Source organism: Pristiophorus japonicus, chromosome 9 (assembly GCF_044704955.1).
Source record: "Pristiophorus japonicus isolate sPriJap1 chromosome 9, sPriJap1.hap1, whole genome shotgun sequence".
NCBI classification, from domain to species: domain Eukaryota; kingdom Metazoa; phylum Chordata; class Chondrichthyes; family Pristiophoridae; genus Pristiophorus; species Pristiophorus japonicus.
In genome coordinates, this window is record NC_091985.1 from 62,697,782 (window position 1) to 62,723,970 (window position 26,189).

Consider the following 26,189-nt stretch of genomic DNA (forward strand, 5'->3'; position numbering starts at 1 on the left):
TCAGGCTGAGTCGGGAGCTGGAAGGTGAGAGATGCTTGGATGGGCGGGGCATGTCAGGTGAGGCGATAGAGAGGTTTTAGGGTGTCTCCATCAACGAGGAGCCTGGCCTGGTACACATAGAGAAGGGGTGGGCAGTACAAAGCCTTTACATTGTGTGAGACAGTGAGGCTCACATGAACGCATTGCAAGGTGAAAGGTGAAAGTACTCACTCAAGGTCGTTGAAATTTTTGTGACATTGAGTCACTGTTCTGGCCACCGTGTCGCAGGCAGAGACATGCTGGGCCACCTCCCTCCACAGCCCCCTGAACACCTTTGGCAATGGCCTTCGTTCCCCCTCCAGGCTGTAGCACATTGTTGCGCCTCTCCACAGCTTCAAGCAAGGCCTCAAGGATAGTGGCCGAGAAACGATGCACTTGCTGCTGTCCTCCTTGCTCCTTCATTTTCCCACTCTCAAGACACTTAGGAGTTGGATCTGCGCATGCGCGTACTTACCTTGCCGTGCCTTTACAACTTGACTTTTCCCAGGATCGGACTTCGGAGCATGCGCAATGATTTCCAAAATTTAGCGCAAAGATTTTCAGTAGCGTCCCCCAGGTCAGTGTGCAACAGCTGATTGAGCGCCCCCTTGGTCCAATTCAACCACATTTCTTGGTAGGAGGCCAAACTTTTTAAAGGCGCTATACTTACCGCTCCACCTGGATTAACGCCTCAAAATGAGCGGTACCGAATTTCCACCCTCATAAATATAGCAGATACAAAGGGTGCAGGGCCAAAAGTGGTAACTACTTTCACTTCGAGTTCAAACATTAACCAGCATTAAGTTTAGAGGCTAGAACGCCAAGTGAGATGAGGCAGAAGTGGGACCCACTGTGGAGGTAGGCAGAAGTGGGCACCATTATGGAGGTGGAAGCAATCCAGGCCAAGATGGTTAAAAGGGCCACGATCTGGAGCTTTCAGAAATGGTGTTATCTAGAACCTCCCAGCCCTTGGGTCAACTTCATTGCGCCAGCGTTTCCAGTGTCTTTGGTGAAAGAGTGTCAGGTATGACCTCCTATGAACCCACGGTGGCTCCCTTTTATGGTCTACTATCAATAAAGGAATAGTTTGTGTACAATATGCTCACTTTATTATATTTTACTCAGACATTTACTGAAGTAGGTATTCTTAATGGTTATGTAATATACATCTGGGTGCAATGATCTATTTTAATAAAGAATTAAATATAAGCCATTTTCTAGAATAAGGCAAATTGTGATATAATTATTTTGAATGAACGGAAAAGGACTTTGGGCGCGATGCATTTAAAAGGAAGTCTGAACCATCAATTTTCTTTTCCTTTCTGAGGCACTAAATTCCTGTTCGTACTTGGCAGGAATGAGCCATTTAGCAATGTATCCACAATCTGTTAAGGTACATACCCCAGTTTGGCACAAAGCAGCAGCAGATGTCCAGGCAAGAAAGCTTCATTGACATTGCCTGTTTTCTAAGGATGCAGCATGTCATTGAGTACACATCTGCAGATAAAGATAGAAAAGGATATTGAATCAATGTTGGCTGGACTGAGGAAGAATGTCAAGATAGGGTTGACTAATGTGGCTAATTCCCTCATGTTATGACAATAAAGAAAGATTTGCATTTATATAGTGCCTTTGACATCCCAAAGTTGTCCCAAAGTGCTTTCTGAAAAGTCACTTTATAGGAAACACAGCAGTCAATTTGTGCACAGAAAGGTCACACAGATATCAAATAAAATAAATGACCAGATATTCTCTTTTAGTGATGTTGTTTGAGGGATGAATATTGGCCAGGACACCAGGTGAACCTCCCTGCTCTTTGAATAGTGCCACAGCATCTTTTAGCTCAAGGGAGAGCCACCTGGCAGGTTCCCTTTTTAAAGGTTCTGGACGATTATTCTTTTAAAAACAATGGTTCCAGGGATGAGGGATTACAGTTAAATGGATTGACTGGAGAAGCTGGGGTTCTCCTTAGAGCAGAGATTTGTTAGAGGTGTTCAAAATCAAGATGGGTAGAATAGATAGAGTAAACAAAGAGAAACGGTTTCCAATGGCTGAAGGGTCGATAACCAGAGAGCACAGATTTAAGGTGATTGGCAAAAGAACCAGAGATGACACGAGGAAAAACGTTTCTACGCAATGAGCGGTTAGGATTTGGAATGCACTACCTGATAGTGAGGTGGATACAAATTCAATAATAGCCATCCAAAGAGAATTGGATAAGTACTTGAAGGAGAAAAATTGCAGGGATAATTGGGAAGGAGCGGGGGAGTGGGACCAACTGGATTGCTCTTTGAAAGTGCCGACTCAGACTCAATGGGCTGAATGGCCTCCTTCTGCACTGTATCACCATTCTATGATTCTATGATTCAAATAGGTGCTTTGTCTTATGACATAATCTGAGGAGAACACTAACGACTAGCCTATATTCCACTTAGTCTGAAAGAATTGGTGTAAGGTATATAAATAGTTTGAGCAAGGAAATCCTTATAGTGGAGGCTACCAATTTGCTGCTGCAACATGACAGAGATAATAATTGGGGGATGGGAAATGTGAGGAGTAGGACCAATGGTTTCCAGGCTGGATTGCCGATGGGATGCCATGCCATGAACCGAGTGTTTGATACATTTATAGCATAGATATTCCTTTTCTTTGAGCACACTTTAGTTATTCCTATCTTGACATTCTACCTCAGTCCAGCTAACCTTTTCCTCATTTTCACTTATAACCTATGGATATTGGAGACTGCATTGACACAACTGGCCAGCCTCTGCTATACTTCCTGCATATTGGCTCCGTTGGAGAGGTGTCCCACTGCACCAAAAATGGCGACTGCTGAATGTACGTTCGCTATATATCCAGGCCTTCTTCTGAGAACGGGACAGTTTCTCACAGGCTGCTAACATATTCTGTTCCCTTCACTGTGGCACAACAGTCAGACTAGATTCAAAATCTGTCAACCTCCTTTTAAGTGCTGCACGTCTAACTCACTAATGCCCAGCTGATAACACGCTTCTCGCACACAAAGTTATTTCCATTAGCAGACCTTACTGAATCTGGAGAAGTCTACTTACTTGGGCGCATGGGTAAGCGCTGTAATCATAGCTGATTCTATACAGGTGATTGGGGAATGAGCCCTAGTGTGTCTAATGTGAACCTTAGCAATCTGCACATTAACTCCAGGTATCTTGGGACCTGCCAAGATGCTTTCGTCTTGCAACATTCCAACATTCAAAGATCTATTCCACATGGATGGCAGACTAGATAGATTGCTTCTGTGGGATTTCAACTATTCTCTTCAATCTTGGCTCATGAGGCCAGTTGACACAACAACCAAAAGAGCTGAGGAGTATTACTGTGAAGCCAATGCCAAAAAAGGGTGCTCACTGAGCAGCGTTTTGGAGTTTTAAGGCAACAATCACTGGTTGACTGGATCAGTTGGTGGCACATTATAGTATGCTCCAGAGATGGTGTGCTGCATGCTCCTTAACATAACAATTGGAAAAGGCATTAGCTTGCAGGACACCAAAGTGTTTCAGTCTCCAGGGGCTAAGCAGGACTAAAAGAGCCTCAAACATATGACTGCTGTGCAAGAAGTGTCATTTGGCCTAACCAGTCCATGCCGGTATGCTCCACTTGAGCCTCCTCCTGTCTTTCCTCATATAACTATCAGCATAACCCTCTATTCCCCTCTCCCTCATACGTTTATCTTGCCTCCCCTTAAATGCATCTATACTATTCACTTCACCCTGTGGTAGCGAGTTCCATATTCTCACCACTTTCTGGGTAAAGACATTTCTTCAGAATTCTCAGTTATTGCCCAGCAAATGAACAACAACTTATATTTATATAGTACCTTTAACGTAGTAAAATGTCCCAAGGCATTTTACAGGAGTGTTATAAGACAAAAAAAAATTGACACCGAGCCACATGAGGAGAAATTAGGGCAAATGATCAAAAGCTTGGTCAAAGAGGTAGGCTTTAAGAGTGTCTTAAATTAGGAAAGAGGGATAGAGAGGCAGAGAAGTTTAGGCAGGGAATTCCAGAACTTAGGGCCGAGGCAACAGAAGGCTCGGCCATCAATGATTGAGCGATTAAAATCATGGATGCTCAGGAAGCTAGAATTAGAAGAGCGCTGATATCTTGGGGGGGGGGGTTGTGGGACTGGAGGAGATTACAGAGATAGAAAGGGACGAGGCCATGGAGGGATGTGAAAACAAGGATGCAAATTTTTAAATTGAGACGTTGTTTAACTGGGAGCCAATGTAGGTCAGCAAGCACTATGGTGATGGGTGAATGGGACTTGGTGTGAGTTAGGACATGGACAGCTGAGTTTTGGATGACCTCAAGTTTACGTAGAGTAGAATGTAGAAGGCCAGTCAGGAATGCGTTGAAATAATCAGGTCTAGAGGTAACAGCAGCAGATGAGCTGAGGCAGGAGCAGAGACGTGCGATGTTACAGAGGTGGAAATAGGCGGTCTTAGTGATGTTGCGGATATGTGGTCGGAAGCTCAATTCAGGGTCAATTATGACACCTAGTTTGTGAACAGTCTGGTTCAGCCTCAGCCAGATGCTAGGGAGAGGGATGGAGTCGGAGTTTGTGGTGGGGACCGAAGACAATGGCTTCAGTCTTCGCAATATTTAATTTTAGAAAATTATTTCCTGGGTGCTTAAAGAGATTACAATAAAGATGTGTCAATCTACCTCTCCCATAAAACCGAGGAAGTACATGATAAAGGGCGCCATCAGTTGATTATGGTGCAAAGCTTTCAATGTGAAGTATCTCTATGCATTCACCTTCTCTGATGTGTACTCTTTATTTTTGTTCTTTTATCTATGTTTCCCAAATTAAGGTGCAATGTAAACACTGCCAAATTTGCCTGAGGCCTGCTGGATGAAGAAGGCCCGCTGCTTCTGTGTAAAAACAATCCTGAAGATCCTGCCTAAGTTCCAGCATTGGCCAGGGATATTTTTGCCCCTCAGTTCATAGATTGAAAGCTGTGCAAACCAGACAATCGCTCCAAACTGTGCTGCATAGGAGTCACACCGGCAGCAGTTTTACATGCTGTGCACAGCTACTGTTATGCAATTGCTTTATTCACAGCAGCCACATCTTTGGGGCTTTAGGCCCTTTGGGGTTTCACCACTTCCTATATTACCTTTACTCTTTCCACCAGCTTTGACAGCATCTTACACTTTGACACATCAGAGGATAAGCCGCACCCTGAAATGCAGGAGTGTATGACACAGCTCCCCAAATTATAGGCCAACTAGCGAGAAACGTCGCTGCACACTGACTTGGTGCACATTAAATTTTCCATCTCCGAGGGCATAGTTACAGCATGTACTAGCTCGCTTCTTGTGATGATATCTTCTGTGCTCCATGAAGACCAGCAACCTTTCCTTTTTTTTTGTTCGTTCATGGGATGTGGGCGCGCTGGCAAAGCCAGCATTTATGGACATGTTTAATTGTACTGCCAAAATAGCTACCTTGTCTCTTATCACATGATCTATTGCTGATTGGTCCCCTTGGAGGATAAGCCGCACCCTGAAGTTTCTCTGGAATGTGTAACTGGAACCGCCCAGCCCAAGTTCTGACTGACTTTGCAAATTGTAATTCGATCCATTTTGACTTCAGCAGCCACAGAAGATAGATCTCCACCAACCCAGCAAAAGCCACCAAGTTCCAGCCAAAGTCCCTTACCCCAGCGCAAGTGCTGCCTACCCCAGCACAAAGTCCCTTACACCAGTGCAGGTGCATGAACTTACCCCCCCGCCTCCTCCCACCCACCATAGATGGGGCATTGTGTGCGGATTGTTAACAGGTTTATTGAGTATGAAGTGAATAGTGCCAGTGTTGTGACTTCTGGATTTCATCCACTCCAACGATGTCCCTTTTAACATATGCACCGAGCTTTCCGAGAAATCGGGTGTGGGTGTAAAGGGGGTTGGAAGAACGTGATCCATCTTCCCCGAGATCCCTCTCTCCCCTCTCCCGCTTCCCCTCTCCACCTCATGTCTCTCTCTCTCCCCCCATGTCTCTATCTCTCCCCGCCCCCTGTATCTCTCTCTCCCTGCTGCCCCCCCTCCCCGTGTCTCTCTCTCTCACCCCATGTCTCTCCGCCTCTCCCCGCCACCCACAGGCCCTCTACCCACCGCCCCTCTCTGCCGCTCTTCTCCCCGTCGCATGCCAGCTCTCTCCCCGCTGCTTCTCTCCCTACTGCCTGCAGGCTCTGAGGAACAACATGGTCAATTGTGGGCCCCATTTTCGGTTTGCGGTATCTACTTCCGGTTCCAGTTCCGGGCGAGAGGCCTCAGAGGCAGAGTCCAGAGGACACAGGCGCAGAAGGACAGAAAAAGGACAGTACAAATAGTTACTCTGAGTATTTATTGCCCACCCCTAATTGCCCTTGAGAAGGTGGTGGTGAGCCGCTTTCTTGAAACGCTGCAGTCTGTGTGGTGAAGGTACTCCCACAGTGCTGTCACGGAGGGAGTTCCAGGATTTTGACCCAGCGACAATGAATGAAGGGCGATATACTTCGAAGTCAGGATGGTGTATGACTTGGAGCAGAACTTGCAAGTGATGGTGTTCCCATGCACCTACTGCCCTTGTCCTTCTAGGTGGTAGAGGTCCCGGTTTTGAGAGGTGCTGTCGAAGAAGTCTTGGTGAGTTGCTGCAGTGCATCTTGCAGATAAGAACATAAGAACATAAGAAATAGGAGCAGGAGTAGGCCATATGGCCCCTCGAGCCTGCTCCGCCATTTAATACGATCTTGGCTGATCCGATCATGGACTCAGGTCCACTTTCCTGACAGCTCTCTCTAACCCCTTATTCCCTTATCGGTCTATGTCTTAAACTTATTCAATGTCCCAGCTTCCACAGCTCTCTGAGGCATCGAATTCCACAGAGTTACAACCCTCCGAGAAAAGAAATTTCTCCTCATCTCAGTTTTAAATGGGCGGCTCCTTATTCTAAGATTATGCCCCCTAGTTCTAGTCTCCCCCATCAGTGGAAACATTCTCTCTGCATCCACCCTGTCAAGCCCCCTCATAATATTATACGTTTCAATAAGATCACCTCTCAATCCTCTGAATTCCAATGAGTACAGGCCCAACCTACTCAACCTTTCCTCATAAGTCAACCCCTCATCTCCAGAATCAACTGAGTGAATCTTCTCTGAACTGCCTCCAAAGCAAGTATATCCTTTCGTAAATATGGAAACCAAAACTGCACGCAGTATTCCAGGTGTGGCCTCAACAATACCCTGTATAACTGTAGCAAGACTTCCCTGCTTTTATACTCCATCCACTTTTCAATAAAGGCCAAAATTTCATTGGCCTTCCTGATCACTTGCTGTACCTGCATACTAACCTTTTGTGTTTCATGCACAAGTACCCACAGGTCCTGCTGTACTGCAGCACTTTGCAATTTTTCTCCATTTAAATAATAACTTGCTCTTTGATTTTTTCTGCCAAAGTGCATGACCTCACACTTTCCAACATTATACTCCATCTGCCAAATTTTTGCCCACTTACTTAGCCTGTCTATGTCCTTTTGCAGATTTTTTGTGTTCTCCTCACACATTGCTTTTCCTCCCATCTTTGTATCGTCAGCAAACTTGGCTACGTTACACTCAGTCCCTTCTTCCAAGTTATTAATATAGATTGTAAATAGTTGAGGTCCCAGCACTGATCCCTGATCCCACTAGTTATTGATTGCCAACCCGAGAATGTACCATTTATCCCGACTCTCTGTTTTCTGTTCGTTAACCAATCCTCTATCTATGCTAATATATTACCCCCAACCCCGTGAACTTTTATCTTGTGCAGTAACCTTTTATGTGGCACCTTGTCAAATACCTTCTGGAAGTTCAAATACACCCCATCCACTGATTCCCCTTTATCCACCCTGTTTGTTACGTCCTCAAAGAATTTCAGCAAATTAGTCAAACATGACTTCCCCCTCATAAATCCATGCTGACTCTGCCTGACCGAATTATGCTTTTCCAAATGTCCTGCTACTGCTTCTTTAATAATGGACTCCAACATTTTCCCAACCACAGATGTTAGGCTAACTGGTCTGTAGTTTCCTGCTTTTTGTCTGCCTCCTTTTTTAAATAGGGGTGTTACATTTGCAGTTTTCCAATCTGCTGGGACCTCCCCAGAATCCAGGGAATTATTGTAAATTACAACCAGTGCATCCATTATCCCTGCCGCTACTTCTCTGATGGTATACACTGCAGCCACGGTGCGCTGGTGGTGGAGGCAGTGAATGTTTAAAGTGGTGGATGGGGTGCCAATCAAGCGGGCTGCTTTGTCCTGGATGGTGCCGAGCTTCTTGAGTGTTGTTGGAGCTGCACTCATCCAGGCAAGTGGAGAGAATTCTATTACATTCCTGACTTGTGCCTTGTAGATGGTGGAAAAGCTTTGGGGAGTCAGGAGGTGAGAGACACACCGCAGAATACCTGCTCTTATGGTCACATTATTTATAAGGCTGGTCTAGTTAAGTATCTGGTCAATGGTACCCCCCCAGGATATTGACGGTGGGGGATTTGGCAATGGTAATGCCATTGAATGTCAAGGGGCGGTGATTAGACTCTTGCCTGTTGGAGATGGTCATTGCTTGTCACTTGTGTGGTGCAAATGTTACTTGCCACTTATCAGCCCAAGTCTGAATGTCATCCAGGTCTTGCATGCAGGCATCAACTGCTCTATTATCTGAGGAGTTGCGAATGGCAATGAACAATGTGCAGTCCTGTGTTTCCACATGCACATGTTCCACAATGCTCTATTTTAAGATACCTACACAGAGCTCTCTTTCCGTAGACAGTACAGAAGTGGCAGCAGATGACATGGACATCAGGAAAGGCCTACTGTCCTCTATGAAAACTGTTGTGGATGCACCCATTAGCCTTGCGCTCTGCTGCCATCACTGAGAATTCTGTGCTTCTGCTGAGAAAGTGAACTGCTCGTGCTTCTCGGATTATGGGAAGTGTCTGTGAATGTTGGGAAATGCACAGTAAAGGACATGTGCATGTATCTACCTTCTCAATCCCAGCTTCTTCAGATGGGGGTTTGCTGCCTACAATGGAGGATGTCTAAAGAAAGGCACATCAAGAGTTAAGGGGCAGAGACCTGGCATAATGAAATTTCAGCTCCCATTTCCTCTGGCTGACGTCCCAAAACCAGATGATCTCAGGTATCAAATGGAGCAAAATCGGGCCCCATGTTTAGAACAGAAACCGAACCATAACTTGGCAGTTCCATTTGTAGATGGTATAACTGCAGGAAATGGAAAAAGTTCACATTGGTACACGAGATTATCTTGTTATATTCTGAGGTACATTGTTGGGTTAGAATATAGGGACCTTTATGCTGGATCTGGCCATGCTGTTCCTCACTGCTCACTGCTGTCATTGGGTACTAAAGTGGAACATCCTCCATTCCCTTGCGCTAACCTCCATCAATTTGGCAATAACAACAACAACTGCTTGCATTTATATAGTGCCTTTAATGTAGTAAAATGTCCCAAGGTGCTTCACAAGACCGTAATTAAACATAATTTGACACCAAGACGCATTAGGACAGATGACTGAAAGTTTGGTCAAAGAGGTAGGTTTTAAGGAGGAAAGAGAGTTAGAGGCGCAGAGAAGTTTAGAGAGGAAATTCCAAAGCTTAGGGCCTAGACAGTTGAAGGCACGGCCGCCAATGGTGGAGCGATTAAAATCGGGGATGCGCAAGAGGCCAGAATTGGTGGAGCACAAAAAATAGACTGAGCAAAAACACAGAAACAAAGAAAATAGGTGCAGGAGTAGGCCATTCGGCCCTTCGAGCCTGCACCACCATTCAATAAGATCATGGCTGATCATTCCCTCAGTACCCCTTTCCTGCTTTCTCTCCATACCTCTTGATCCCTTTAGCCGTAAGGGCCATATCTAACTCCCTCTTGAATATATCCAATGAACTGGCATCAACAACTCTCTGCGGCAGGGAATTCCACAGGTTAACAATTCTCTGAGTGAAGAAGTTTCGCTTCATCTCAGTCCTAAATGGCCTACCCCTTATCCTAAGACTGTGTCCCCTGGTTCTGGACTTCCCCAACATCGGGAACATTCTACCCGCATCCAACCTGTCCCATTCCGTCAGAAACTTATATGTTTCTATGAGATCCCCTCTCATCCTTCTAAATACCAATGTATAAAGGCCGAGTTGATCCAGTCTCTCCTCATATGTCAGTCCAGCCATCCCGGGAATCAGTCTGGTGAACCTTCGCTGCACTCTCTCAATAGCAAGAATGTCCTTTCTCAGATTAGGAGACCAAAACTGAACACAATATTCCAGGTGAGGCCTCACCAAGGCCCTGTACAACTGCAGTAAAACCTCCCTGCTCTATATTTAAATCTACTAGCTATGAAGGCCAATATACCATTTGCCTTCTTCACCGCCTGCTGTACCTGTATGCCAACTTTCAATGACTGATGAACCATGAAATCCAGGTCTCGATGCACCTCCCCTTTTCCTAATCTGCCGCCATTTAGATAATATACTGTCTTCGCGTTTTTGCCCCCAAAATGGATAACCTCACATTTATCCACATTATACTACATCTGCCATGCATTTGCCCACTCACCTAACCTGTCCAAGTCACCCTGCAGCCTCTTAGTGTCCCCTTCACAGCTCACACCGCCACCCAGTTTAGTGTCATCTGCAAACTTGGGGATATTACACTCAATTCCTTCATTTAAATCATTGATGTATATTGTAAATAGCTGGGGTCCCAGCACTGAGCCCTGCGGCATCCCACTAGTCATTCTGAAAATCCCGACTCTCTGCTTCCTGTCTGCCAACCAGTTCTCTATCCACATCAGTACATTACCCCCAATACCATGTACTTGAATTTTGCACACTAATCTCTTGTGTGGGACCTTGTCAAAAGCCTTTTGGAAGTCCAAATACACCACATCCACTAGTTCTCCCTTGTCCACTCTACTATTACATTCTCAAAAAATTCCAGAAGATTTGTCAAGCATGATTTCCCTTTCATAAATCCATGCTGAATTGGACCGATCCTGTCACTGCTTTCCAAATGCGCTGCTATTTCATCCTTAATAATTGATTCCAACATTTTCCCCACTACTGATGTCAGGCTAACCTGTCTATAATTACTTGCTTTCTCTCTCCCTCCCTTTTTAAAAAGTGGTGTTACATTAGCTACCCTCCAGTCCATAGGAACTGATCCAGAGTCGATAGATTGTTGAAAAATGATCACCAATGCATCCACTATTTCGAGGATGGAGAATGAAACAGTTAATTCAGAGACCATGGTCCAGAACTTAAAGAAGGGTAACTTTGAAGGTATGAGGTGTGAATTGGCTAGGATAGATTGGCGAATGATACTGAAGGGGTTGACTGTAGATGGGCAATGGCAGACATTTAGAGACCGCATGGATGAACTACAACAATTGTACATCCCTGTCTGGTGTAAAAATAAAAAAGGAAAGGTGGCTCAACCGTGGCTATCAAGGGAAATCAGGGATAGTATTAAAGCCAAGGAAGTGGCACACAAATTGGCCAGAAATAGCAGCGAACCCGGGGACTGGGAGAAATTTAGAACTCAGCAGAGGAGGACAAAGCGTTTGATTAGGGCAGGGAAAATGGAGTACGAGAGGAAGCTTGCAGGGAATATTAAAACAGAATGCAAAGCTTCAATAGATATGTAAAGAGAAAAAGGTTAGTAAAGACAAATGTAGGTCCCCTGCAGTCAGGATCAGAGGAAGTCACAACAGGGAACAAAGAAATGACAGACCAATTGAACAAGTACTTTCGTTCGGCATTCACTAAGGAGGACCAAACAACCTTCCGGATATAAAAGGGGTCAGAGGGTCTAGTAAGAAGGAGGAACTGAGGGAAATCCTTATTAGTCAGGAAATTGTGTTGGGGAAATTGATGGGATTGAAGGCCGATAAATCCCCAGGACCTGATGGACTGCATCCCAGAGTAATTAAGGAGGTGGCCTTGGAAATAATGGATGCATTGACAGTTATTTTCCAACATTCCATTGACTCTGGATCAGTTCCTATGGAGTGGAGGGTAGCCAACGTAACCCCACTTTTTAAAAAAGGAGGGAGAGAGAAAACAGGGAATTATAGACTGGTCAGCCTGACATTGGTAGTGGGTAAAATGATGGAATCAATTATTAAGGATGTCATAGCAGCGCATTTGGAAAGAGGTGGCATGATAGGTCCAAGTCAGCATGGATTTGTGAAAGGGAAATCATGCTTGACAAATCTTCTGGAATTTTTTGAGGATGTTTCCAGTATAGTGGACAAGGGAGAACCAGTTGATGTGGTGTATTTGGACTTTCCGAAGGCTTTCGACAAGGTCCCACACAAGAAATTAATGTGCAAAGTTAAAGCACATGGGATTGGGGGTAGTGTGCTGACGTGGATTGAGAACTGGTTGGCAGACAGGAAGCAAAGAGTAGGAGTAAATGGGTGCTTTTCACAATGGCAGGCAGTGACTAGTGGGGTACCTCAAGGTTCTGTGTTGGGGCCCCAGCTGTTTACATTGTACATTAATGATTTAGATAATGGGAATAAAATGTAGTATCTCCAAATTTGCGGATGACACTAAGTTGGGTGGCAGTGTGAGCTGCGAGGAGGATGCTATGAGGCTGCAGAGTGACTTGGATAGGTTAGGTGAGTGGGCAAATGCATGGCAGATGAAGTATAATGTGGATAAATGTGAGGTTATCCACTTTGGTGGTAAAAACAGAGAGACAGACTATTATCTGAATGGTGACAGATTAGGAAAAGGGGAGGTGTAACGAGACCTGGGTGTCATGGTACATCGGTCATTGAAGGTTGGCATGCAAGTACAGCAGGCGGTTAAGAAAGCAAATGGCATGTTGGCCTTCATAGCGAGGGAATTTGAGTACAGGGGCAGGGAGATGTTACTACAGTTGTACAGGGCCTTGGTGAGGCCACACCTGGAGTATTGTGTACAGTTTTGGTCTCCTAACTTGAGGACAGACATTCTTGCTATTGAGGGAGTGCAGCGAAGGTTCACCAGACTGATTCCCAGGATGGCGGGACTGACATATCAAGAAAGACTGGATCAACTGGGCTTGTATTCACTGGAGTTTAGAAGAATGAGAGGGGATCTCATAGAAACGTTTAAAATTCTGACGGGTTTAGACAGGTTAGATGCAGGAAGAATGTTCCCAATGTTGGGGAAGTCCAGACCCAGGGGTCACAGTCTAAGGATAAGGGGTAAGCCATTTAGGACCGAGATGAGGAGAAACTTCTTCACTCAGAGAGTGGTGAACCTGTGGAATTCGCTACCACAGAAAGTAGTTGAGGCCAATTCACTAAATATATTCAAAAAGGAGTCAGATGTAGTCCTTACTACTAGGGGGATCAAGGGGTATGGTGAGAAAGCAGGAATGGGGTACTGAAGTTACATGTTCAGCCATGAACTCATTGAATGGCGGTGCAGGCTTGAAGGGCCGAATGGCCTACTCCTGCACCTATTTTCTATGTTTCTATGTTTCTATAAACTCCTGGAATTCATGGCTAGTAAAACACGGGCCATTGTCGCTGACCAGGATGTCCAGCAAGCCGTGGGTCGCGAAAACCGTACGCAGACTCTCCACTGTGATGGAAATCGTGCACGAATTCAATATGATGCACTCGATCCACTTCGAGTATGCATCGACTATGATCTGGAACTTTTTCCCCAAGAACGGGCCCGCATAGTCTACGTGAATACGTGACCATGGCCTGGTGGGCTCGGGCCACGGGCTGAGTGGAGCCTCCCTGGGGCCATTGCCCAGCTGGGCACACATCGTGCACCTGCGAACCCAGTGTTCCAGGTCTGAGTCAATCCCCGGCCACCATACATGTGACCGGGCAATGGCCTTCATTAACACGATGCCAGGGTGCTCGCTGCGGAGTTCTCTGATGAATGCTTCCCTTCCTTTCTGGGTCATGACTACCCGGCTGCCCCATAACAGGCAGTCGGCTTGGATGGAGAGTTCATCCATCCGTCTCTGAAACGGCCTGACTTCCTCGGGGCACGCCCTGTGTTCGGGCGCCCAATTCCCAGCCAGGACACATTTCTTTATCATGGATAGGAGGGGGTCCCTGTTGGTCCAGAGTTTGATCTGTCCGGCGGTGATGGGGGCGCCCACAGTGTCAAAAGCCTCAACGTCCATGACCATCTCGGCGCTCTACTCCGCGCCCCCTCGGTGGTGGCTAGTGGGAGCTTGCTGAGTCAACGCATTTTTCGGTGCCTTGCCGGTGCCGTATGGTGTAGTTATACGCAGCCAGCATGAGGGCCCATCGCTGTATGCGAGCTAACACGTTAGCGTTGACAGCCTTGCTGTCGGACAACAGGAATGTTTACGGCTTGTGGTCCATCTCTAGCTCGAACTGTCTACCGAAAAAGTACCGGTGCATCTTTTTCACACCGTACACACACGCGAGTGCCTCCTTCTCAACCATGCCATATTCACGCTCTGCCTGAGAGAGCGACCTGGAGGCATAGGCCACCGGTTGATGTCGGCCGTCATTGTGACTCTGCTGCAATACACATCCAACCCCGTAGGATGACGCATCGCATGTTAAAACCAGTTTTTTTACAGGGGTCATACAAAGTCAATGGTTTGTTGGAACACAGCAGGTTCCTCGCCTTGTTGAAAGCCCGTCCTTGACATTCCCCCCAAAACCATTCGCAACCTTTACGGAGGAGCATGTGCTTAAGTTCGGCAGAAAGTTCCTAAAATAGTTCAAAAGTCCCAGGAATGATCGCAACTCCGACGTGTTGTTGGGCCTGGGCGCCCGGTGAATCGCCTCTGTTTTTGATTCAGTGGGCCCGATCCCGTCTGCGGCAACCCTCCTGCCCAGGAACTTGACCTCTGGGGCCAAAAACATGCACTTGGCCTTTTTTAGCCGCAAGCCTCCCCGATCCAATCGGCGTAACACTTCTTCCAGGTTGCGGAGGTGTTCCTCGGTGTCTCGACCCGTTATAAGGATGTCGCCTTGGAATACGACCATTCCAGGGATGGACTTGAGCAAGCTTTCCATGTTTCGCTGAAAGATAGCCGCTGCCGAATGAATGCCAAACGAGCACCTGTTGTAGACAAATAATCGTTTGTGCATCGTGATGGTGGTCAGAAGCTTGGAGTCATGTAGGCCGAAGTGAGGTCCAGCTTCGTGAACAGCTTTCCACCTGCCAGCGTGGCAAAGAGGTCCTCCGCTTTCGGAAGCGGGTATTGGTCTTGCAGTGACACTCAGTTGATGGTGGTTTTGTCGTCGCCACAAATCCTAACCGAGTCATCTGCTTTGAGGACAGGAACGATGGGACTTGCCCAGTCGCTGAATTCAACGGCCGAAATTATGCCCTCTCTGAGCAGCCTGTCCAGTTCACTTTCAATTTTATCACGCATCGCCTACGGCACCGCTCTGGCTTTGTGGTGCACTGGTCTGGCGTCCGGAGTGTTGCGTATCACTACTTCAGTGCCCTTGAACGTTCCAACACCGGGTTGAAAGAGTGACTCGAATTTTTGCAATACCTACGAGCATGAATTTCGCTCCACGGATGAAATGGTATGCACATCCCCCCATTTCAAATTCATCTCAGCTAGCCAACTCCTCCCCAAAAGCGCGGGCCATTTCCCGGAACAATCCAGAGTGGCAGTCGGTTCTGTAATCCATTATGCGTTACCACTAAGTTTGCACTACCCAGCACTGGGATGATCTCTTTGGTGTACGTACGTAGCTGCGTCTCAATGCGTTCCAGTTTGGGCCTGCTAGCTTTGTGTGGCCATAGTCTCTCAAATTGTTGGGCGCTCTTGAGTGACTGGCTAACTCTCGTATCGAGCTCCATGTGCACCGGGATGCCATTCAGTAAGACTTTTATTATCATGGGTGGCCTTTTAGTGTACGAGCTGTGGACGTCAGCCACATGAACTCTCTGAACTTCAGCATCCATGGTTGTTCCCCAGGCCTCATCCTGCATTGCAGACCCCTCGTCTGGTTCCTCTGTCTCGCAGACTAGCCTCACTACTGCCTTTTTGTACATCCTGGCCAAGTGTCCACTGACATTACAAATTCTACAGGTATAAAGCTGGAACCTGCAGCTTTTGGCAGTGTGTCTACCCCCACACCTCCAACATGAGCTGAGATTGCTGTTAACAAAAGGACTATTCCCAGGCATTCCTCTCTGATGGCCCTTTTGGCTGATTCTAAGCACTCTGATGGAGGGTGTTACTGATCCCATCACGGGATGCATTGTTCCTCGTGATGGTGTGAATTGCCGATCCCCTTTCCATTGTCCCTGTTGCGGGCCCACCCTGGAGCTTGTTGCTGCCTGGGCGGTGTCGAATTCCCCTTGCCTGCCTGCCTGGGCGGTGTCGAATTGCCCTTGCCTGCTTGCGGGGTTCTGTATCACTTTTACAACATTAACTCCCTGGTTCATTGCAACGTTAAAACCAGGGCTGCGTGCGTAAATTAGCTTGGTCTCCCCTTCCCCTGCCATAAAGGTCTGAGCTAAAGTCAAGTCCTTAGTCTTTATGAGCTTCCTGAAAATGCCGGCATGATTAATGCCCTCGATGAAAAAGTCCCTTAACATCTCCCCCCTGCAGGCATCGGAGAACTTACAGAGACTGGCCAAACGCCACAGTTCCGCCACGAAGTCCGAGTCGTTTTGACCCTCCCGACGCCGGTGAGAGTAGAACCGGTGCTGGGCCATGTGTATGCTACTTGCCGGCTTGAGATGCTCACTGATCAGCTGGCTGAGCTCTTCGAAGGACTTGTCCGCTGGCTTTTGGGGTGCGAGCAGGTCTTTCATCAGCGTATACGTCTGTGGACCACAGCTGGTCAGTAGATGCGCCCTCCGCTTGTCAGCCGCTGTCTCTTCCAGCCAGTCCTTTGTGACAAAGCTTTGCTGGAGTCTTTCCACAAAGTCATCCCAGTCCTCACCCACACAGTAGCGTTCTTCTGTGCCACCGGTAGCCATCCTCGTGGTTCGGTGATTCCCGTTTCTCGTCGCCAAATGTGGTGTCTCTGCACCTTGTTACAAACTCACACGAGGCATGTCAGACATGGTCACTCTGTGACTTTCACTTTATTCCCAGGACCAAGGAGTGCTGACCCTGGGTGGGACCTCCCCTTTTATACCTGGAAACCCAGGTGAGGAGTGTCTCCTGCAAGCTCACCCCCTGTGGTCAGGGTGTGCATTTCAAGAGTACGGGTACAGTGTGCATGAGCTACAGTTACATAACTATTGTCATTGCAAGATGATGAAATACATGTCAATCAGTTTTTATGTTCCCGGCAAGCTTCTTCTCGTACTCTATTTCCCCCCCTCTTAATTAAAACCTTTGTCCTCCTCTGCTGAATTCTAAATTTCTCATAGTCCACAGGTTTGCTGCTTTTTCGAACCACTTTATATGCCTCTCCCTTGGTTTTAACACTACCCTTAATTTCTCTTGTTAGCCACGGTTGAACCACCTTCCCCATTTTATTTTTACTCCAGACAGGGATGTACAATTGCTTAAGTTCAGCTATGTGATCTTTAAATGTTTGCCATTGCTTATCCACCGTCAACCCTTTAAGTATCATTTGCCAGTCTATTCTAGTCAATTCATGCCTCAAACCATCGAAGTTACCTTTCCTTAAGTTCAGGACCCTAGTTTCTGAATTAACTGTGTCACTCTCCATCTTAATAAAGAATTCTACCATGTTATGGTCACTCTTCCCCAAGAGACCTCGCACAACAAGATTGCTAATTAGTCCTTTCTCATTACACATCACCCAGTCTAGGATGGCCAGCTCCCCAGTTGGTTCCTCGACATATTGGTCCAGAAAACCATCTCTAATACACTCCAGGAAATCCTCCTCCACTGCATTGCTACCAGTTTAGTTAGCCCAATCAATATGTAGATTAAAGTCACCCATGATAACTGCTGTACCTTTATTAGATGCATCCCTAATTTCTTGTTTGATGCTGTCCCCAACCTCACTACTACTGTTTGGTAGTCTGTACACAACTCCCACTAGCGTTTTCTGCCCTTTGGTATTCCGTAGCTCCACCCATACCGATTCTGCATCATCTAAGCTAATGTCCTTTCTTACTATTGCATTAATTTCCTCTTTAACCAGCAATGCCACCCCGCCTCCTTTTCCTTTCTGTCTATCCTTCCTAAATAATGAATACCCCTGGATGTTGAGTTCCCAGCCTTGGTCTCCCTGGAGCCATGTCTGGAGTGATGCCAATTGCATCATAACCGTTAACTGCTATCTGCACAGTTAATTCGTCCACCTTATTCCGAATATTCCTCGCATTGAGGCACAGAGCCTTCAGGCTTGTCTTTCTAACACACTTTGTCCCTTTAGAATTTTGCTGTAATGTGGCCCTTTTTGCTCTAGGTTTCTCTGCCCTCCACTTTTACTTTTCTTTTTTCTATCTTTTGCTTCTGCCCCCATTCTACTTCCCTCTGTCTCCCTGTATAGGTTCCCATCCACCTGTCATATTAGTTTAACTCCTCCACCACAGCACTAGCAAACACTCCCCCTAGGACATTTTGCTAACTAAGCATAGACCAGGGGCTGAATGGGGGACCTCTTGGACCTTCTTGAAAGAGGATACAGATGGTGAGGCCATGGAGGGATTTGAAAACGAGGATAAATATTTTAAAATTGAAGTTTTGCCGGACTGGGAGCCAATGTAGGTCAGCAAGCACAGGGGTGATGGTTGAACACGACTTGGTGAGAGTTAGGACACAGGGCAGCAGAGTTTTGGATGAGCTCAAGTTTATGTCGCAAGCACTAAAAAGTCAAAATATAAATTAACAAGAAAATAGAATCTGTTATTATCCATAATGGGTTCAGTTTCTAACTTGCAATGATCTCCCTTTTACTTGTGAGGCCCTCAGTAATGTATGTACCACATGTCAGCTGGCTCCAGGATTGAAATGGTAAGCAGTTATCCATTTTCAGCCTGATCTTAGGAAGAAGAACTTCATCCAAAGAAAACAGTCCTGAAAGGATCTGTGCCAGAAGCCTGCTGAGAAGAGTCTTCACAACACAAGCTGAAGCAGCACTGAAACCTTCCACTATGTAGATGTTGGACAAGGCTCCAGTCATTTCGGTAGGCCTTTTTTATACACATCCTGAAAATATGCATCAGCATTACTATTGAAGAGATCCACTAATCAGACTCAGGCATTGATTAACTGCTCAGCTCAGGACCTTATGATCAGCCTCTTCAATGTATAACACATGTTTGTTTATCATGTGTGCAAATAAACTTAACCCTCAAAGTATTAGCCACTAAAATTGTTGTGCTAATTCACATATGGGGGATATTTATTCAGCAAGGTCTGGGGTTAATTGCAAATTAGTTTTATACTTCATTCCCATAAATACTCATATGTATATATACACACACATGTATAAATAAATTGATTGATACTTTTTCATATTTGGCTTCATGCTATGGAACAATTCTCTACCCTAAATCCTTCTGCTATTTTGTTAAAAGCCTCCGTGTTATATACAAATGGCCCACAAACACTTTTCACGTTAAAACGTTTCATCAATAATAATTTTATATATGATTTCATTTGAATTGCACTGGAAAAGGATAATATGGTAAAATTCCCAGATATTTTAGGAATTAATGTAGACAGCTCCAGTTGAGGAATTAGCACTGGCACAGCCCCCAGATGGGCTAATTGGCCTCCTGCTGTTCAGTTCAGTCATTTCTATGATTTTGCCCACAAATGTCCAAAACAGGCACTGTGTTCTAGGTCTTGTCAAGGTTCAACAGGGCTAAAAATCCATTGCACTGAAAAACGGGTGCGGACATCGCAAAGTGCGATATGCCCACGCCTGTTCAAGCAGCGCAGGCAGCATGTTAACTTCATGCTGCTGCTAATTCTCATGATTGCAGCACACAGCCCAGCGCTGAACGCACTGCTGACAGGCAACGCACTCAGCAGGGGGCCGAAGGTCGCCTTGTTCGAGCAAAGCTAACTTTACTTAATGGCCCAGAAATTGCGGTCGGAGGGTTCCCGCGGGCAGATGCATCTGACCTGAAAAATTTATACGAAAATATCTGGTGGTCCCGGAGGAGTGTGGGATTCCATTGGGGTGACATTCTCTTCCTGCGCTGCAAAGCACGCTCCCATCCTCAAGGTTCCCACGCCGAAGGTGCAGTCACGCGTGACGGCACAGCCAATCAGGTACAGTATTCCACAGCTTTCTCATTAATAGCAATGAGAACTCCGTATCTACGAGTTCTCATTGCTATTCATGAGAAAAAAACAAACACACTAAACGCAATAATAAAAAATAAAAAACACACCTCACATAATTAAAATTAATTGAAATTAAAGTTAATGAATGCCTTCGAAAAGAAAAATAGTTTTCTGTTTTTTTTAAAGTTTTGTTATTAGGGTTTTAACAATAAAATGTGCTTTTTAAAATTAATTTAATTATACTTTTGTATGTTTTTAAACTCCTACGCCTGTAAAAGTAGGCTATGCGCCTGCTTTTATCAGGCGCAAGAATTTTGAGGACATTTGCTGGGCAAGATATGGTTAAATCCCGCAATCTTGCAAATGTCTTTGTTCCCAATATGCGTTGGATCTGTCAAGTTTTCAGCGCTTGCGCATTGTGCGCTGAAAATCGGCTTTTGCAATGCCTTTCCGGGTCCGTAGACAGTCAGTATGGACCCGGGGAGGCCGGAATTTCCAGGCCAATATATTATCCTCCTTCTCACATCCCACTTCCCCCTCATCCTACATATCTTCTGATTTACATACCTCTTGCTTTACCCCTTTCCCTCACCACAACCCTACTCTTGTGCCTTCATCATTTCAGACACCCAAGAAATCCAGCCCGCCCAGCCAGTGGGTCAACAAAAAGAGGGAGAGGGGAGTGAAGAATAATAATAATAAGAAATGCCAGCACTCGTTTTGACACTCACAGCCACCAGCTTCTCGAGATCGCCTACAAGGCCATCTGCAGTGTCCCCACTGAAAGTCAGTAGCTTTCCACCAGCCATGCTGCAGCCACTGAGGTAGCACTGCGTAGTAGCACTAGGATAAGCAAAGGCACACACAAAACATCACTAAAGGAATGCACAAGGGTGATTAGTTGATTTTTTGAAATAATATTGGATGTATATATGGATAAAGTTGGATTGGAAAGTTTGCTTTGTGGTGGTTTTTATTTCCTCAATGTGGCCAAGGGGACATTGTGATGATCAGTAACAGAGGGAAGGTAAGGTGTGGACAAAATGTTGAAAGGGAAATTGGGGTTGGGTTCACTGGAACTGCAAGCGGATGGTTTGATCCCGGATATCCTGGCAAGAAAGGGACTGTCTGGGCTGCCTCCTTCCTTCTGCTTCCACCTCTTCCCTCTCCTCCTCCCTCTGCGAGCAACTTATCCCCTTTGCTGCCTATGCTCCATCTCAATGTCATGCTGCAGCTCAAGCAGGGCTGCAAATAGAGTCCCCAGGACTGGGAGCAAGTGATGTTCTCAGAGGCCTTCCTTTTAAGAGTCAAAGCCTTGCAAAGCAGCATTACCGGCACTCCCTTCACACTGTAACCACTTTTTAAATGTCTTACACCAAGCCATTCATCCAATAAAATGTAATGGAACCAGTACAAAAGCAAAAATCTAAACTTAGCTGAAAGTTGCATGTGTCCCTTTAAGAAGTCTGTCGTACAGCTGCACACACGTTCTGCCATGCGTGCTTTGGAGAGGGCATTAAAACGAGCAGGGACATCCAACATAGCAAGTCATGCGTCAATTCAGCATTGCACGCTGATTAACATCACGAACTGACTAATTTCCATGTTTGGAGCGAGCGCAGGGAACAACAGTGCTGACGATCTTCCAAAAACGGTGGTCGCTGCATTCCGAGGAAGCGAGGTGGTCCCCATTTTTTCATCCAAACCAGCCTTAACAGCCGGCGCAAACAGGTTGAATTTCACGGCCAACAACTCTAATTGCTTCGTGAGTCAGCTATGACTGTGTGAATAATACCATTTTCAAACACCATCTTTTTGGGGGCAGCACAGTGAGACCATTGACACCAATTTATGCCACTATTACACCTGCATACACTAGTTTTTGTGGTGTCACTGAGCAGACAATTTGGCAGAGATATATTCCACTGGCTCTCCATTGAGTTGACACTGCTCGTACATTTTTAAATTTGAAAAGAATGGGCAGCTGGAAGCTCCAGGTTGAAGAAGCTGGGAATTTCATAATATTAAAAATAAGGGTGAGAGATGCCATTTGATTTACCCAATTTCCCAACATTTCAGTGTGCATTATACATGGTGCACTTCACACCCATATATACTGGGAGGGCCAGAATTGCTGGCCACTGAGTTCTACAGTAAGTTTAGAGGACTTAGCAAGAAGATTTGGTGAACAATTTGCAGACCATTTCTGCATGATTTTTCTTCATTTGAGTTTGCAGGATATTTCATTGCATTAGTTCTATGGGGTTTTTTTGGACAATTTCATTGGTGCCAACAATGGGTTTCCCAAATGGGAATCTCCACACCCCATATCTGACCTTTTTGGAGAAAGAGGCCACTGGGTTTCCATGCTGTTTTAAAATGTTCTGCTCTCCCAATGTGCTCTGCTGCACTGCCTCTGCCATTGGGTTCCCGCGCTGTTTTGAAAGGCAGAGGAAGCAAAGGCTAGAAAATAGACAACAAGGGAGTTTGGCAATGATAAACAGTATATACTTCAATGCAATGAGTATAGGGCAGATGAACTGAGAGCACAGATAGATACTTGGGAGTATAATATTATAGCTATTACTGAGACATGGCTGAAAGAAGGGTAGGTATGGCAGCTCAACATTCCTGGTTACAAGGTTTTCAGATGGGATTGAGAGGAGGGTAAAAAAGAAGGGGGACAACGCAATATTGATTAAAGGAACAATTATAGCTGTGAGGAGGGATATTTTAGAAGGATCATCAAATAAGGCCATATGGGTTGAATTGAAGAACAAAAAAGGGGCGATCACACTGCTGGGAGTGTACGATAGACCCCCAAACAGTCAGAGGGAGATAGAAGAGCAAATATGTAGGCAAATTTCTGGGAAGTCCAAAAACTATAAGGCAGTAATAGTAGGGGATTTAAATTATGTAATATTAACTGGGATAGAATTAGTGTGAAAGGTATAGAGTGCAGAATTCCTAAAATGCATTCAGGAGAACTTTAAGCCGAACAAGAGAGGGGATGGCTCTGGATTTAGTTTTAGGGAATGAAGCTGGGCAGGTGGAAGGGGTATCAGTGGGAGAGCATTTTAGTGCGAGTGATCATAATTCAGTTAGCTTTCGGGTAGTTATGGAAAAGGACAAGGATAGACCAGGAATAAAAGTTCTAAATTGAGAGAAAGCCAATTTTACCAAGCTGAGATGTGATTTAGCCAAAGTGGACTGGAAACAGCTACTTGAAGGTAAATCAGTGTCAGAGCAGTGGGAGGCATTCAAGGAGGAGATCCTGAGGGTTCAGAGCAAGTATGTACCCACGGAGGTGGGTCTAACAAATCTAGAGACCCCTGGATGTCAAAGGGCATACAGGGTAGGATCAAGAAAAAAATGGAGGCTTATGACAGATACTGAGGGCTCAATACTGCAGAAAGCCTAGAGAAGTATAGGAAGTGCAGGGGTGAAATTTAAAAGGAAATCAGGAAAGCAAAGAGAGAGTATGAAAACATTTTGGCAAGTAAAATCAAGGAAAACCCAAAGATGTTTTATAAATACATTAAGAGCAAGAGGATAACTAAAGAAAGAGTGGGGCCTATTAGAGACCATAAATATAACCTGTGTATGGAGGTGGAAGATGTGGATATGGTTAAAAATGAATACATTGCGTTTGTTTTCATAAAAGAGAGAGGCGATGCAAACACTGCAATCAGGGAGGAGGAGTGTGAAATATTAGATGAACTAACCATAGTGAGAGAGGAAGTATTAAGGGGTTTAGCAAGGACAGTCAGCATAGACTTATTAAGGGAAGGTTGTGTCTGACTAACTTGATTGAATTTTTGAGGAGGTAACAAGGAGGGTCGATGAGAGTACTGTGTTTGATGTAGTCTATATGGATTTTAGCAGGAAAGTAAAAGCTTCAAGGTTTCTAGGGTTCAAGGCAAAGTGGCAAGTTGGATCTAAAATTGGCTCAGAGGCAGGAAGCAAAGGTTAATGGTTGATGGGTGTTTTTGTGACTGGAAGGCTGATTCCAGTGGGTTTTTGGAGGGCTCTGTACTAGGTCCCTTGCTTTTTGTGGTATATATCAATGATTTAGACTTGAATGTAGGAATTGCGATTAAGAAGTTTGCAGATGATATAAAAATTGGTCATGCGCTTGATAATGAAGAAGAAAGCTGCAGACTGCAGGAAGATATCAATGAACTGGTCAGGTGAGCAAAACAGTGGCAAATGGAATTCAATCTGGAGAAGTGTGAGGTAATGCATTTGGGGAGGGCTAATAAGGAAAGGGAATACACATTAAATGGTAAGACACTGAGAATTGTAGCGGAACAAAGGGACCTTGGAGTGCATGTACATAGATCCCTGAAGGTAGTAGGCCAGATAGATAAGGTGATTAAGAAGGCATATGGAATAATTGCCTTTATTAGCTGAGGCATAGATACAAGAGCAGGGGGTTTATGCTTGAACTGTATAAAACACGAGTTAGGCCACAGCTAGAGTATTGCGTGCAGTTCTGGTCATCACATTACAGGAAAGATGTGATTGCACTAGAGAGGGTACAAAGGAGATTTATGAGGATGTTGCCTGGACTGGAGAGTTTTAACTATGAGGAAAGATTGGATATATTGGGTTTGTTTTCTTTGGAACAGAGGAGGCTGAGGGAGACCTTATTGAGGTCTATAAAATTATGAGCGACCTAGATAGAGTGGAAAGGAAGAACCTATTTCCCGTAGCAGAGGGGTCAACAACCAGAGGGCACAGATTTAAAGAAATTACTAGTAGGTTGAGAAAGGATTTGAGGGGAAATCTTTTCACCCAGAGGGTGGTGGGGGTCTGGAACTCACTGCCTGAATGGGTGGTAGAGACAGAAACCCTCACCACATTTAAAAAGTACTTGGATGTGCACTTGAAGTGCCGTAACCTACAAGGCTACGGACCAAGAGCTGGAAAGTGGGACAAGGTCCCACACAAGAGATTAATGTGCAAAGTTAAAGCACATGGGATTGGGGGTAGTGTGCTGACATGGATTGAGAACTGGTTGTCAGACAGGAAGCAAAGAGTAGGAGTAAATGGGTACTTTTCAGAATGGCAGGAAGTGACTAGTGGGGTACCGCAAGGTTCTGTGCTGGGGCCCCAGCTGTTTACATTGTACATTAATGATTTAGACGAGGGGATTAAATGTAGTATCTCCAAATTTGCGGATGACACTAAGTTGGGTGGCAGTGTGAACTGCGAGGAGGATGCTATGAGGCTGCAGAGCGACTTGGATAGATTTAGTGAGTGGGCAAATGCATGGCAGATGAAGTATAATGTGGATAAATGTGAGGTTATCCACTTTGGTGGTAAAAACAGAGAGACAGACTATTATCTGAATGGTGATTTGAGTACAGGGGCAGGGAGGTGTTGCTACAGTTGTACAGGGCCTTGGTGAGGGCACACCTGGAGTATTGTGTACAGTTTTGGTCTCCTAACTTGATGAAGGACATTCTTGCTATTGAGGGAGTGCAGCGAAGGTTCACCAGACTGATTCCTGGGATGGCGGGACTGGCCTATCAAGAAAGACTGGATCAACTGGGCTTGTATTCACTGGAGTTCAGAAGAATGAGAGGGGACCTCATAGAAACGTTTAAAATTCTGATGGGTTCAGACAGGTTAGATGCAGGAAGAATATTCCCAATGTTGGGGAAGTCCAGACCCAGGGGTCACAGTCTAAGGATAAGGGGTAAGCCATTTAGGACCGAGATGAGGAGAAACTTCTTCACCCAGAGAGTGGTGAACCTGTGGAATTCTCTACCACAGAAAGTTGTTGAGGCCAATTCACTAAATATATTCAAAAAGGAGTTAGATGAAGTCCTTACTACTAGGGGGATCAAGGGGTATGGCGAGAAAGCAGGAATGGGGTACTGAAGTTGCATGTTCAGCCATGAAC

The 26,189-nt window shown here is 45.5% G+C and overlaps 1 long non-coding RNA gene across 3 annotated transcripts in view; it reads left to right on the top strand.

The window, feature by feature from the left end:
- The window catches only part of LOC139272619 (uncharacterized), a 166,547-nt gene that overhangs the window by 130,527 nt on the left and 9,831 nt on the right, over positions 1-26,189 (top strand). For all 3 annotated transcript variants that reach the window (XR_011594912.1, XR_011594913.1, XR_011594914.1), the window contains one exon: positions 19,017-19,167. This is a non-coding gene — a long non-coding RNA (uncharacterized lncRNA). The remainder of the gene's footprint in view (positions 1-19,016; positions 19,168-26,189) is intronic.